Below are 13,163 nucleotides of genomic sequence, written 5' to 3' on the forward strand. Positions count from 1 at the left end.
AAGCATCTGCAGTTTTGAAGACAGAATCCCTGAGTCAGAAGGAAACTGAGCTGAGCTTGAATAACACTCTTATCTGTGGACAACACAATGTTTTCTGGTCTAAACAGTGGTACCGTGTGCTGGTTTATGCTTTTTATACCTATGTGTAACTTAAGTCTACATTTCAAATCTTCTGGTGAATGACAAATCGTATTTGTAGGAGACAATGTTGAGTTAATAAAAAACCAGAAAAATAGATCATGTAAGTATGTGTTTTTCACAGTGATGGTGTCACTTTTTTCTGTTGGGGAAGGGAATAATTTCATAGCTTCACAGACAGAAAAGACACAACCTACACCCACACTGTGCATCTAGCAAAAGAGTATCCACTAACATAAATTTACAAACATATAAAAATTACAAACTTCTGTCCAATTTTATGTTAATTCCTATCCTGGTTCTTCTCTCTGACACAGAAGAAGTGAAAATCTCCACGGCTCAGAGGACAAACCAAGTTCTGTGGTGCCATTCTGGGTATGTTAGAGGTTAGAGTGGTTCATCAGTGGTTTTGCTACAGGTTATGCAACACACCGAGTTGCTGCTCAGAAACTGACTTACACTTTACAGAAACATGTTGAGGAACCAACATACCTCACGATATGTGTTCTATGTTGCTATGTTTTGCCCAATGACAGCTGTCACGGGGGTAGCAGCCTACTCATTGTGGAACGTGGACTAGAACAGGTGGCAGGAATCAGTTCCCCTCCCTGTTCACTATTTCTGTTTCTCACAGTGAGTTTGACCTTTAAAAAGACCCTGTCCAACATTGAAGTCTGTCTCTCAGAAGACACTGAAAACACCTGAGTGACAGACCTCAGTGACTTTCCAAGGAATATCCTAATCACCCAGACAGCAATGTAGGATGGTCTCCTACATTTTGCTTTGTAAGAGCTTTGTCTCTAATGATACATGTAGATGCAGTAGCCTAATCACATGGTGTTTAAGACTTCCACAGCTTGCCTCCTATGTTCATGAGAAGGAATTAAAAGTTTCTGTAACCAGTCCCTGATTTTATACATTTATTATATTTTTTGCTGTTGAGAAGACCAAAAGGCTGAATTTTACAGAGATGAGTATGTAATAGTCCTCACACACAATGGAGTCTGAATGGATGAGAGAGCAAAGCAGGGTGTGCTGAATGCCTATGAGGAGCACCTAGCAGTGGGAGACTGGAGCAGGGGTGACTTATTTATGAGCTCCCAGCTTCATTGCATAACTTGTTTACACCCTCCTCCAGAGTGGTCTGGTCTCAGTCTCCCACTACTGACCCAAGCCACAGCAGTCAAATCCCTCCACCACCATCTTCCCACCTTGTTGGCAGCAGCAGCTGAGGAGGAGCTGGTCTTAGAGTAATGGAGAGTGCAGAACCTGTATGCAGCACTGAAGCTCTGGGTGATGCTGATGTAGAGAGAGAAAAGAAGAAATCCTCTTGCTGCCAGACTCAGAAGTTGGCACCAGAGCAGGTGAAAGTAGCAGTTCTAGGCTGAAAGGTGTTGGTATCACAACAGAAAGTGAAACCCAGCGCTTCAAACCCTGTCTACAGCTGCAGTCATCCATCTGTCTGCAGTGCTGGTGGGCAAACAGGGATTTTCAGCTCTTCAGAAAAAAATTACTGTTCAATTTACTTCCTCCAAAGATAGGTTTTTGGCCAGATGAAGCATCCCTACTTGGATTCAGCAAACTAGGTCAGCAGCTGGACCACAGGAATAGTCACACTCAGGGAAGATTTGTTGGCAACTCTTAAAACTAACCAGTAGGATTGTGTCTTTTCCCTGCCTTGAATAAATACAGGAGATAAATGGCAAGGAGGTTTGGTATGGAAGAATGGCTTTTGACAGAAGAACAAATGAAATCTACAAAAACAAACAAGACTGTCCAGAGAGGAATTTTTAAAAAAGGAAAAAGCAAAACTAGGTGCTATACTCAGAACGTCCCTGATCTCAGTTATTCTCTACTATAACACTTGGAGGAGTCAAAGGAATGCCATTTATCTGGCAAAGATAAACAGAAGACTGGAAAGCAGTATCAAGTAGTTCAAGAATTACAGACTGAGGGAAAAGGAAGAGGGAGAAAGGAAAATAAGTTAATTTAGGATACAAATATGAGCTCTGTTATACACTGTCACAAAAACTATCATTGCAAATTCCATGCTTACACAAGAGGCAGTGGCAAGTCTGTCTTACCAAGAGCAGAACTTGGAATGCTGTTACCTTTCAGCAAGGAATAAAAATGTAAACAGAATTTGGCCCATGGCAGTAATAATTTATAGCATTAGTACCTGAACAAACATGCTACCTCTTTCCTGGAAATGAACAAGAAAGTTGCTGTTGTGTTGCTTCCTCCCACACAGAAAAATATTTGATAGTGTTGCCTATAGCCAGGGTGAAGCACCAAGAAGTATATCCAAGTCACCTGGGCAACTAAAATTTTCTCAAGTCTTGGCACAGAAGGTAGACCACCCTGCTGGTAGGTGATCTACTCAATTGGGACTCCCAAGAAACTGAAGGAGAATATGGACTTTTGTAGGCCAATTGTATTGCAATAACAGCTTTTGCCCATCCAGTAATAAATGTGTAAAACCAGGAGTCAATGATCTTACATGCTAGTGAGAGCTAGCAAGGACTCCTAGGACCTTATAGGAGAAGATCTGATTAAGTAGTAGGAGTAGCTGTGTTTCTGGGCAAAACTTCTTCCCTGACAATTGCTTCCCAGTTAAAAAATACCTCAAAATCTTAAGAGTCAGTTTTAAGTGATTCCCAGAGAATTATGAACAGCTCTTCTTAAAATGGGACCTAAATTGAATGGGCATTAATTATAAGTCAAATCCATAGTGTGCTAACTATTAAAGAATATATCTGAAATAAAATACTAAATATCAGTTAAGGCCAGTAGAGAAACACAAATCTAGTGCTATTTCTGACAGTTAAGATGCTCAGGGAATTGTCATCAGTAACAAAGAGACAGAAAAAAGCAAACAACTGTTATGTCCCCGGCTTCAGACCTGTCTGACCAAGCTGTAGCTTGTTCTCTCACCGGAAGATCTGAATAAGGGAATCCAGTGTTAAAGAGTTTAAGTGCTGTACTGCTGAACCCTTCACTGAATTTGTCCCAGCAGCTTTATCCTGAGCCACCACAGCGGAGTTGTCAGGCTGACCAAAGCACTAAACAAATGATAGGTTTTGCTCTACCCTGTAGCAAAGTGGCAGCAGAAGAACCCATCAGCAGAATGGGACCACCACCACCACCATCATCCCCCACAATGAAGATCTTGTGTCTCTACCAACAGCCTCTGGGTACTTGTGGTTGATGTGCTGACGGGAAAGCAGCACATGAATATTGTTATTAATTCGGAAGAATTCCTCTATAGCCCTCATGAGTCACTACAATTATTTTTTGTTTCTGTGGTTTTAAGCTCCGAAACTTATTGGAGCTTGAACTTTCTGATGCAGCCTGAATTTACCATGACACTTGGACTTAATTGCTATGTATTGTTATTTGCAGAGACAGCACTGGGTTTAGTTCACATGGTTCACATGAAGTTGCACAAATTCAAACAAAACCCTCTGCATAGGATGACATAACAGCTGATCATGGGAGTTGCTCTTCAAAGTGACATTCTGCAAGCATCAGCTGCAGCTTCAGTCTTTCCAAAGACTTTCCTTCTTTTCATCAGCAAGGGCTTGGTCACATTTTCAGTCTCAGATCTGCTACTTTACTGCTGTTATTTAGCACAAAGCTTACTCATTGAAGATCTTGCAGTTCTACAAGAATGCCCTCTCTGTATTTACACATCCGCATATAATTTTCTCATGTGGCCTCTTGTTAATGCAGGGTTGGATTTTTCCTAGTATTTTGCAATAATCTGGCATAATTTAAAGAGAAGTTAAGTCAGCATGTTTGTTCACCATTTTAATAACACATCTGCCCCTTACATTTTCCTCTCCTGACTTCGCTGTGATGCTCCTAGTGGGTTTAGGCCTACCCTTTCAGATCTGGAATGATAATTGCATTTAAAAAGCAAGAGTACCCACTGATTGGTTTGACACAGAAATTTCTGTTTTCTCATGTGCAAATTCTTGTTGATAGTGTTCTGTTCAGTGCTTCAGAGTGCTGACAATGTCCATGTAAAACAAAGTGAAATCAAACAGCCTTACCTGTAATCGTGCAATCTCAGCCTGGGGAAAGAAGGGTAGGTTAAACAGCCTCTCTTGGATAAAATTGGCAGCACAACTTCTGTAGTCACTACTGTGGAAGCAGAACAAATTCTGCAGGTACCACAAAAATATGAGGCAATATAGCAAGGACAGGAGAGAAAAAAGTTGTCAGCTGGTCTGCCACCTTTAAAAGGATGATGTGAATAAAATTAAACTAGCAGCAGCAACCATATTTTCTTGTATAAAAGGAATAAATAAAGCACTAGGATAAAGGATCCCAGAATTAAACTAATGGTATTCATTCATTTAGTTCATGATGTGCATATAGAAGGAAACCAAAGACGAGACAAATTAATGCAGAGAAGGGAACAGTGTTGGCGGGCTGCAGATAAGCAAGAAGCTGAAAACTATGCTGTCACTATTATTTAATCTATGTATGAAGTAATCTCTATTCATTTATAGTCTACTCCAGTACACCTGTGTCTAAACAGGTTATTAAAGTTCTACAGATGTTCATACAGATATTGTCCAGTCAGTACAGTAACTAATACCTTGCTCTAGTAAAACTCTGTTTTCCCAGAGCATGATATTCTGCTTCTGTGATTTTGAGGCATTTTTTGTGACTGAAAAACAGGAGGTCAGTTCTCTTCCTACTTTAAGCTATAGCACAAAAGAACTGGTTTTACATATTATTCAGTCCTTACTATATCATCCATGTACTGTTTAAATACATAGCAGTCCATAAAGGAAGCTGCCACAAAAAAGGAAAATGTGGATAATATTTCTTGTGGAAATCAACATAATCTGCTCAAGGCTGTGTTCCTTTTTAATAAGAAATTATGTATTGATTTAGTCTGCTGTCAAAGTTGAACAACGGTAGAAACAGGAAAACATCTCACAGCAAAAACACAGCTCCAAATGGTAAAGGAGGTTATTTTTCACAGTGATGCTTTGCTCATAAAAGAAACCTCTAGTGAGTAAATTACCACAGAATCTGTCCTATAGCTACTCTAATAATCCAGTTCTCTAGGAAGAGGGTTTACAGTTTCAGACAGCAGGAGGAGACTAAAAATGAGTAAACTATGTCCACAAGACACTGATAGATAACTGCATATTCCTAGTAGTTATTGGAAAAGTAATATCCAAAATAATAAACTCATGGTCATCCTTTTATCAGCTCCCCCACCCCCTTTACTCTAAACTAGCTGATAAAAAAGCATATTATTTTGCACACCAGAGACCAAATAATGAGCAAGGTAGTGTCAGTCTGTTTTTAAACCAGGAGATTTCTTGAACAGTGGCTGAAAATCACAATTCTGTCATGTTTGGTGGTAATGTCTCCCATGTCAGAGGTTTATGTCCTGCTGTCACTCTGTTCACTAATAATACCTGAGGTATAACTATTCTTCTAGTGTGCCACTTCAATTGAAGAGTGACTTTGACCATTCACAGAGTGTGATGAGCTTCTATCTTTTCCAGATGCTAGTTACTTCTTTCTAAAACACTATTTTACCCACCAGCCCCTGCCTTCTGTTCTGTAGATATGCCTCATGCAGAATAATTAACTCAGTTCTGCTGAGAACAAGACTTCATGGTTTGGATGTTGCACATGCTCATGTGTGGGATTGAAGCAGGGATGGAAGGACTGGTGGAGGCTGCATTTTGGGTCAAACACCTCTAAAAGAGGGAAGGTATTATATGAGCCAAAATTACACTTCAAAACACCTTGAAAGCCTGCAGGAGATCATTCACACATTTTAGTATTTTGTAGTCATGTTTGAGGTGAATCCCAAGGGTAGAGTCTATCCTCATGGGCTACAGCATTGGCCCATTTCTACACCTTTGTAATATATTGTGCTATTTCTGTATTATTCTCCTCACTATGGATGCTCAGCTCACTTCCTAATGGGATTTGTACCTAATGAATAGTCTCATTGAATGTTAATTAAGTTGTTTACATTATAGTTAATGAATAGTGAGGGCTGAACCACCTGCTACCCTCTATCCTGACAAATCCTCTTTGGAGTACCTTTTGGTGATAGCTTCCCAGATAATCTTGAGCAAGAGCACATATTCTACTCCTTATGAATCCTTTTACCTTGCTGGCATTATCTGAGCTCCAGTAGTGCATCAAATGATGTAATTAGCTTCCCTCATCTGTGGTTTCTTTTCACAGCCTGTTTCCTACAACCTTACATTTGCTGTGCCAAATGAATTACTGAAGTCTAGACATATTGTGCTTGCTGCTTAGAGGGAAAGAAAAAGAAAACCAAGTATTCTCATGGCAGTAGAAATCTTGCTTGAGATATCAAATTCTTATTTTGGTTTGTTTTTCTTTTTTATACGAGAAAGAAATGTCAACACAAGAAAATTTCTTAAGCGCATGCACCCAGAGACTTATATTTTCCAAATTAACCCCGGGGGAAAGAAAAGAATGATAATTAAAAGTAAGTATTTGAAAGTCAGCTGGGCACCTTAAGCTGAAATTCTGTTGCACCATTAGGGGGCCATCTCAATATAAGGTCTTAAGAATGAAGGTTTTAGAAAGACTTAGAAGTTTTATTCAGCTGAGACAGACTTGCTCAGGGATAAGTAAGAATTCTTTGCAATTTTCTCATGGGTCCTGCAGGTTCCTAGGAACGATTTCATACATTAGGAAATGCAGGTCCACTGCACTTTAGTGTCTGTCAGTGGGTGGTTAAGAAGCACAATGTGCACATTGTACCTAGGCTGTAATTAAAGAGGTACAAGATATTTTTTAATATAGAAAGCTTTGTCTTCTGACTGCAAGAATAAATAATCCATCACTCAAGAATGCTGGATAGTCATAATTTCAGGCCTATAAATCATATAGGCATGTTCTGTAACAAGTTTTACTGAAATGTTACTTCATAAAAAATCACAGTAGCAGCACCATGCATTGTATTGTTTATTGCTACAAGGGAGAGCTGAAGAAACATCCTCCTCATCATTCAGCCATCTCCCCATGTGGGAGAGCAATAACTGCCATGTTTTGAAGAACAGTTGACAGTATCAAAAGGAATTTCAGTATTAATTTGAAAAGTGGACATTCTGTGCGTACTGAAAGGCAACAGGTGATGCAAAGCATTCAGAGGGTTACTTAAAGGATGCATTGACAGCACTGTGTATTGTTTTAAACAGCTTTTAGCTTGTTTTTTTAATATAGTGACATAGATCTGTAATTAAGGTGTCTTTGCACATGATTTGTGCAAGCAGTAACAGTGACTTATAATTCTGTATAAAGCTGCCTGTGTAAACATATGTTCCCATGCACAAGATCTGTTGAAGCTGGTCTGAAGCTCCCACAGTCACTTTCCTCAGCTAAGCACAAGAACAAATCACCCAAAAGGCTGTGGCCAAAGGCTGAGAAGGTTCCTGTCGGCTTCTGTAAAGCAGCAAGATGAAAATCAAAGGGGAGAATGCAGAGCACCACACGAAAGAAGGAGCATACAAATTCAGAGAGTAAGAAGAAAAGGCTCCTTAGGCAGCAATAGTAATTCACAGCTGAATGTAAACAGTGTCATATAACAAAGAAAGAAAACATCATACTGGGACACACACGCAGAAATATAGCCTCTAATATATATGAAACTATTCTTCTGTTCTACTCAGTATTGCCAGAAGTATCAGCTGAAGTACTATGTCCCCTTAAGGTACCACAGTTGAAGAAAGAAGTGATATAACTAGAAATTGTTCAGGCAAAAGCACTGAGAATGATCAAAGCTTCAAAAAAAATAAGCTTCAGAAAAGTGTTCCCACACCTACCTACCTATGAAGCAGATAATAGCCATACAGCAGCACTGCCAAGGATGTGAGGGATATGGCCACAAATGGCAATCAGCTGAAGGAAACAGAGATAAGTAATTCTTTATCTGTAAAAATTTCTCCTTTTCTGGATATACTAAACAACATAACTCACTGATGGCATTTAGCAAAAGAGAAAATAAAGCACAAGACACAAGACTCCCAGCACTAAAACTAATGTATCTCTTCCATCCCATCTGTAGCCAGTATCTAATTTTACCCTTTTTCAGGATGTGTTTGCATTCCTAACTCCCTCATTCATTATTTTAGAAAAGAATAACACCTTTCCTACTCTTTTCCAAATAAAATTTACTCTCCTCCCCCCCCACACCCCCACCAGTGATTCAAAGAAACACTGAAGGCTCCTAATTTGGAAGAAAAATGCAAAACATAAATGCTGTCATCTTTCTTAGCGGAACAAAACTTGTGCTATCGTGCTGGAAAACTGGTAGTGGGCTGTCCTAGCAAATTTCCACCTTGATGGCTAATTTTACCCTAATATGGGGAGAAAAAATAATAAATTAAGTGTGTACAAAGCAGGCATTCAACAGATAGATCCTGAGCTGCCAGTCAGCATGTGCAGACTTCCCAATATCAAAATAGTCCTCCCATTCCAAGCATAACTTGAAAACAAGGATCCTATACAGGTATCCTCAGAAAGGAGAGCAAAGAGCTGTCCAATGTAGTTAGAATTAAAAAGTGAATTCTTGGACTGAATCTCCAGGTGTGTGCATCAACATCTAGGTGTACCCAAGCAAGTGATTTATTTCATGCATATGTTGTGACCTGCAAGTAATACAAACACATGCAAAGGGACAGGGAGAGTCCTGTACTCCAAATACCAGGATCCAGGACAGTGACATTTCACTGGACAAGTAGACAGCTGGGCTCACAGCTGAGTATCCCTATTTGGAGCAGACATCAGAGCAGAGCAGCATTCCTACTGTGTGACTGTTCCAATTCAGACCACGCACACTAAGGTAACTAGGCTCACATGGCCAGGAAGCAAAGGAACATCTGCTAAAAGAAAACCTGTGCAGAGATCTCTGACACTGGCCTCAGTGGCTGAGCAGTGCTACATCTGCTCACCAGCAAAACATGGGTGTGCAGGGCAGAAAGTGATGTGGCTGCTGAACTGATCTGAGCACAGGGAAGGATCCATTTGAGGAAAACATATTCTACCTGAAACTTCTTTATTCCTAGCTCTGGATCATGTTTTTTTCCTCAAAGTTTTCATTGCAAAAAGAAAAAACATAGTCATCTGGCTTTTGTTTTGACCCTACACATGCAGGGTATTCCAAACTGCACAGTTGGTTGCAGCCTTAAACCTGGAGATAGGATGTGAGTGGGTGAGTCACATTAAAATTGTTCTCTTTCTTTTCTGACTCACTGCAGTTTTGTATTTCAAAATTTGAAGTCACTTTTGCACTGTCAGCCAGTTCAAATAACGTAGCAAATTCTTTAGCTGCAATGCTCTCACTCATTTCCTATAGAAGCTTAGGCAAGACTCAAGATCTGCCTGGAGACTTTTCACTGACTTTTACTATTTGTCACTGTGTCCAGATGACCTGAACAATGTATTAATTTTAAATTCAATGATGCATTAGCAACACATATGAAACATAAGACTTATAAAGAACTTGGTCTTAACATCTGACAGTAATAAGGATGTGAACAAATACTTACATACACACGTCAGTATATTCTCAGCTATAATTTAGAGAGCTTGTTTGGTGGTAGAAATTTTGAAATGCCACCTTTGTCTTTTTTCTACTCTATTTTCCACAATTCTTTTAAGACAGAATGACCAAGACTCCCAGCAATACCCAAAGGAAAGTGAAATGCAGCCCTGAAAAAAAGGCATAAGAAGGGATTTCAGCCTATTTCTATTAGCTAAAAAAAATTGTGTGACCACTGATTGCCAGTGACAGGCCTCCTTATATAATTTTCTGATTTCCAGGATCTAACAGCACCTAAGTTGATTCCCAAGGTGTTTGAGGTACATCCCTATGAGCCTTTGCCTTTCTTGGCAATGTCCTGCATAGCAGGTAGGTAATGAGAGAAGCTTTTCAGTCACTCAGACTATGGGATGATGCCTCCATAACCAACAGAGTCAGGCAAGAAGGAGTCTTCATGTGGGAAAAATCTGAACCACTGATTCAGGGGTTGCTAATTGGGGATCTGAGACTCAGAGGGGACTAACGTAATCATTTTCTTCATTCTTGTGTTGTGGACTCATAATAATAGGTTAATTATGGTTTTAATTTTGGAAATAGAGATCATTGCTCTTCAACACACAGGCCAGACATATAATGATTTCTTTGTTGCAAATCTGGCAGAACACAGTGCTTCTTGTTTATAACAGCAACTGGACAATTTATATGCATGCAGGAGGTAGTTTGTTCCACTGGATACCCTTTAGCTTTTACTTTTCCATTGTTCAGAAATAATACGGTATACTACAATTACAATTATACTAAAATAAGCCTTCAATTATTGGGTAAACAAATTTAATCAAACAAGAGCAAGGCTCACATGTAGGTATAACTACCTGTAAAGCTATGGATTGTGGCAGACAACAGTACTATCTTTCACTGCATGATAAGAAATGACATGTCTTAATTTAAATATGATCAACTGTCCATGGAACTCCCATTGTTATAGAATACTATGGCAATTATTCTATTGTGGCATTACTCCACCTTACTACTCACAGCTGGATAGGGGAAAGATGAAATCTTTGGTACCCCTTGAATACATTGTCTCTTTGCTGCCGTCACACAGTGGGAATTTCTATATATAGCTCATATTTTAAAAAGAACACAAGTGAAAGCTCTTTGGATCCAATTCTTCATCATCTGCTATCAGCACACAGAAGCCTTTGCAGATTTGACCAATGCAAAAGCCTCTCTTTTGCACAGCTGCCCTTAAAGCCCTTGGCTTCTACCAACACCTGGATGGTTGGGTACAGGCAAGAGCGATCCCCAGCAAGAAAAAGCAGCTTCTGGAGCAGGAGTCAGTGACCTGCTGGAGCACAACTCATTGGCTACATCAACCTCTCTGCATGACCTCTCTGTTTCAGGGCTGCGGCAAAGGACAAGGTTCAAACTGAGATTACCATGCCAAATTTTCACTGTTTCCATGGAGATGTCTGCACAGATTAGGTGTCTAAAATCCTGGGGTTTTTTTCAACATTAAATTGGTGAATACAGTAATGGAGGCTGGAGGGTAATTCAGTTGTCCAAAGGTAGCTGCCCAAGGCCATTTTACATTCCTTATCAAGCCTGTGCTGACTTCGAAACAGAATATAAAAAAGGGCACGACTCCTGTAAACCTTGTGTCATATCCGAAATGATGCATGGGTGTCACCTGCTTTCTAAGTCACTTTGGGGCAAACTGAGCTGATCCAGTAGCTCTTCTGACTGTACTGCCCAGGAGCTCAGTGCAGCTTCCTGAACATCTCAGGGATTGCCATTCGAGATGGCCTGGGACAGCCTGCCTGGAGTTCAGATACCACTATAGAAACTGTGTTAGATCTACCAGCCCCCAGTGGGTGTGTCAGAAACTCTACAGCACCTCAAGAGGCCCAGACATATGGACAAAGTCACCTGAAGCCTACCTACATTTTCACAAATTTAAATGGGTGGCACATCTGTAGATACTTAGATAGAGAGGCTGAAGTGCATTTAATACTCATATTGAATCTCCCAGTGTGACCTAGTTTTGACCTGCTCTTTTTGGTTTAAAAGTTTATACAATGACAGTTACAGGCACTCAACTAAGAGCATCAGCTCTTAAGCTGTCATAACTGGACCATTTGTCTACTCTAAGCAAAGTTAGCAATTTTAAATGAGTTTAATATATGAGACCTCCCTTCTTTGCCCTTTTCAGCCTACTATCACCCCAGGCGCACCTCCAATATGGGTTTTCATTTTTTCCTGAGAGATCTTGACTGCTACTGCATTTTAGCTGGGTGATCAGTCAAAGAATGCTCCTTTATAAGTTCTTGTTCTGTGTAAAGCTGTAGGTTTTCTTCCAGTCTTGTTTTAGTTACAAAAAAATTCTATCCCACTGTTGAAGATAATGAAAAAAAAACAATGCCATAAAATCTGGGCTCCTGAAGAAGATTCAGCACCTCTTCAGCTAACCAAAGAGGAACAGTGATAGATACTATGCGCTCCACTGAAGAATGAAGCCTGACAGTATCAGAGACTAGAACTATAGAATGAGTAATCATACCACTGCTAAACTTTTCAGCAGAAATATCCAGCTTCTGCACATACCCAGCAATCCCTAACTGTCCACCATACCTGTCCAGATACCCTGAGTCCCAAATCTTCCTCTGAAAACCTTGCAAAGTCTTCTGCTTCTCCTGCAGATTTCTGTAATTTATCCCTCTTGCTGTTATTTTACAGCAAACTAGGAACTGAGGTGAGAGTAGGGAGGTGTAGTAAGCTAGATGGTGCAAATAATTGCCCCATCAACATAAGTAGTTGTTATCTCAAGTTGAACCAAAACCACTAGCATTAATTTACCTGAAGCTACACAGAATATCTACTTTATTGGGTCTAAGCATCACAGAAATTTGCCACACAACACAAAGCACAATGTATCATCAACTGTATATACACATCCATTAAAAACACATAGATACTTTTCACACCATGGAAACTCAAATGGAAGTACAGATTCATTAATCATCTCTGCTCAAACCAAGCATTATGCCTCCCGTAAAATGTACACAGGCACATGTGTGTAAATGTAAATGTAAATATATATGTAAAAGGCACAAGGCTATAGATTTCATCTTTGAGCCTTTAATATGAATCACAATTAAGTTAATTCATTCATACATACATATCTGGTCACCTTTTCTAGCTTTACTGCTCACCCTTTAAGCCATTACATTCTACTTCAACTTTGTTTCGCTATCCAGCTGTGCTGGAATCTTGGATGAAATCATAAAAATGAGTCTGTGGAGGGTGCAAACCAGTGTAACTTCACTGGAACTCAAGGAGTTAGTTATATCCTCTTACAACAGCAGTGAATTTAATGCAGGATCAGTGAAATAACACAGTTCCAGCATCCTGGTCAAAATGAGTAATGGGGGCAGCCTTCAGGCCCCAGGTAAATAGATACCATAAA

This window comes from Cinclus cinclus, chromosome 3 (assembly GCF_963662255.1).
Source record: "Cinclus cinclus chromosome 3, bCinCin1.1, whole genome shotgun sequence".
Classification (NCBI taxonomy): Eukaryota; Metazoa; Chordata; class Aves; order Passeriformes; family Cinclidae; genus Cinclus; species Cinclus cinclus.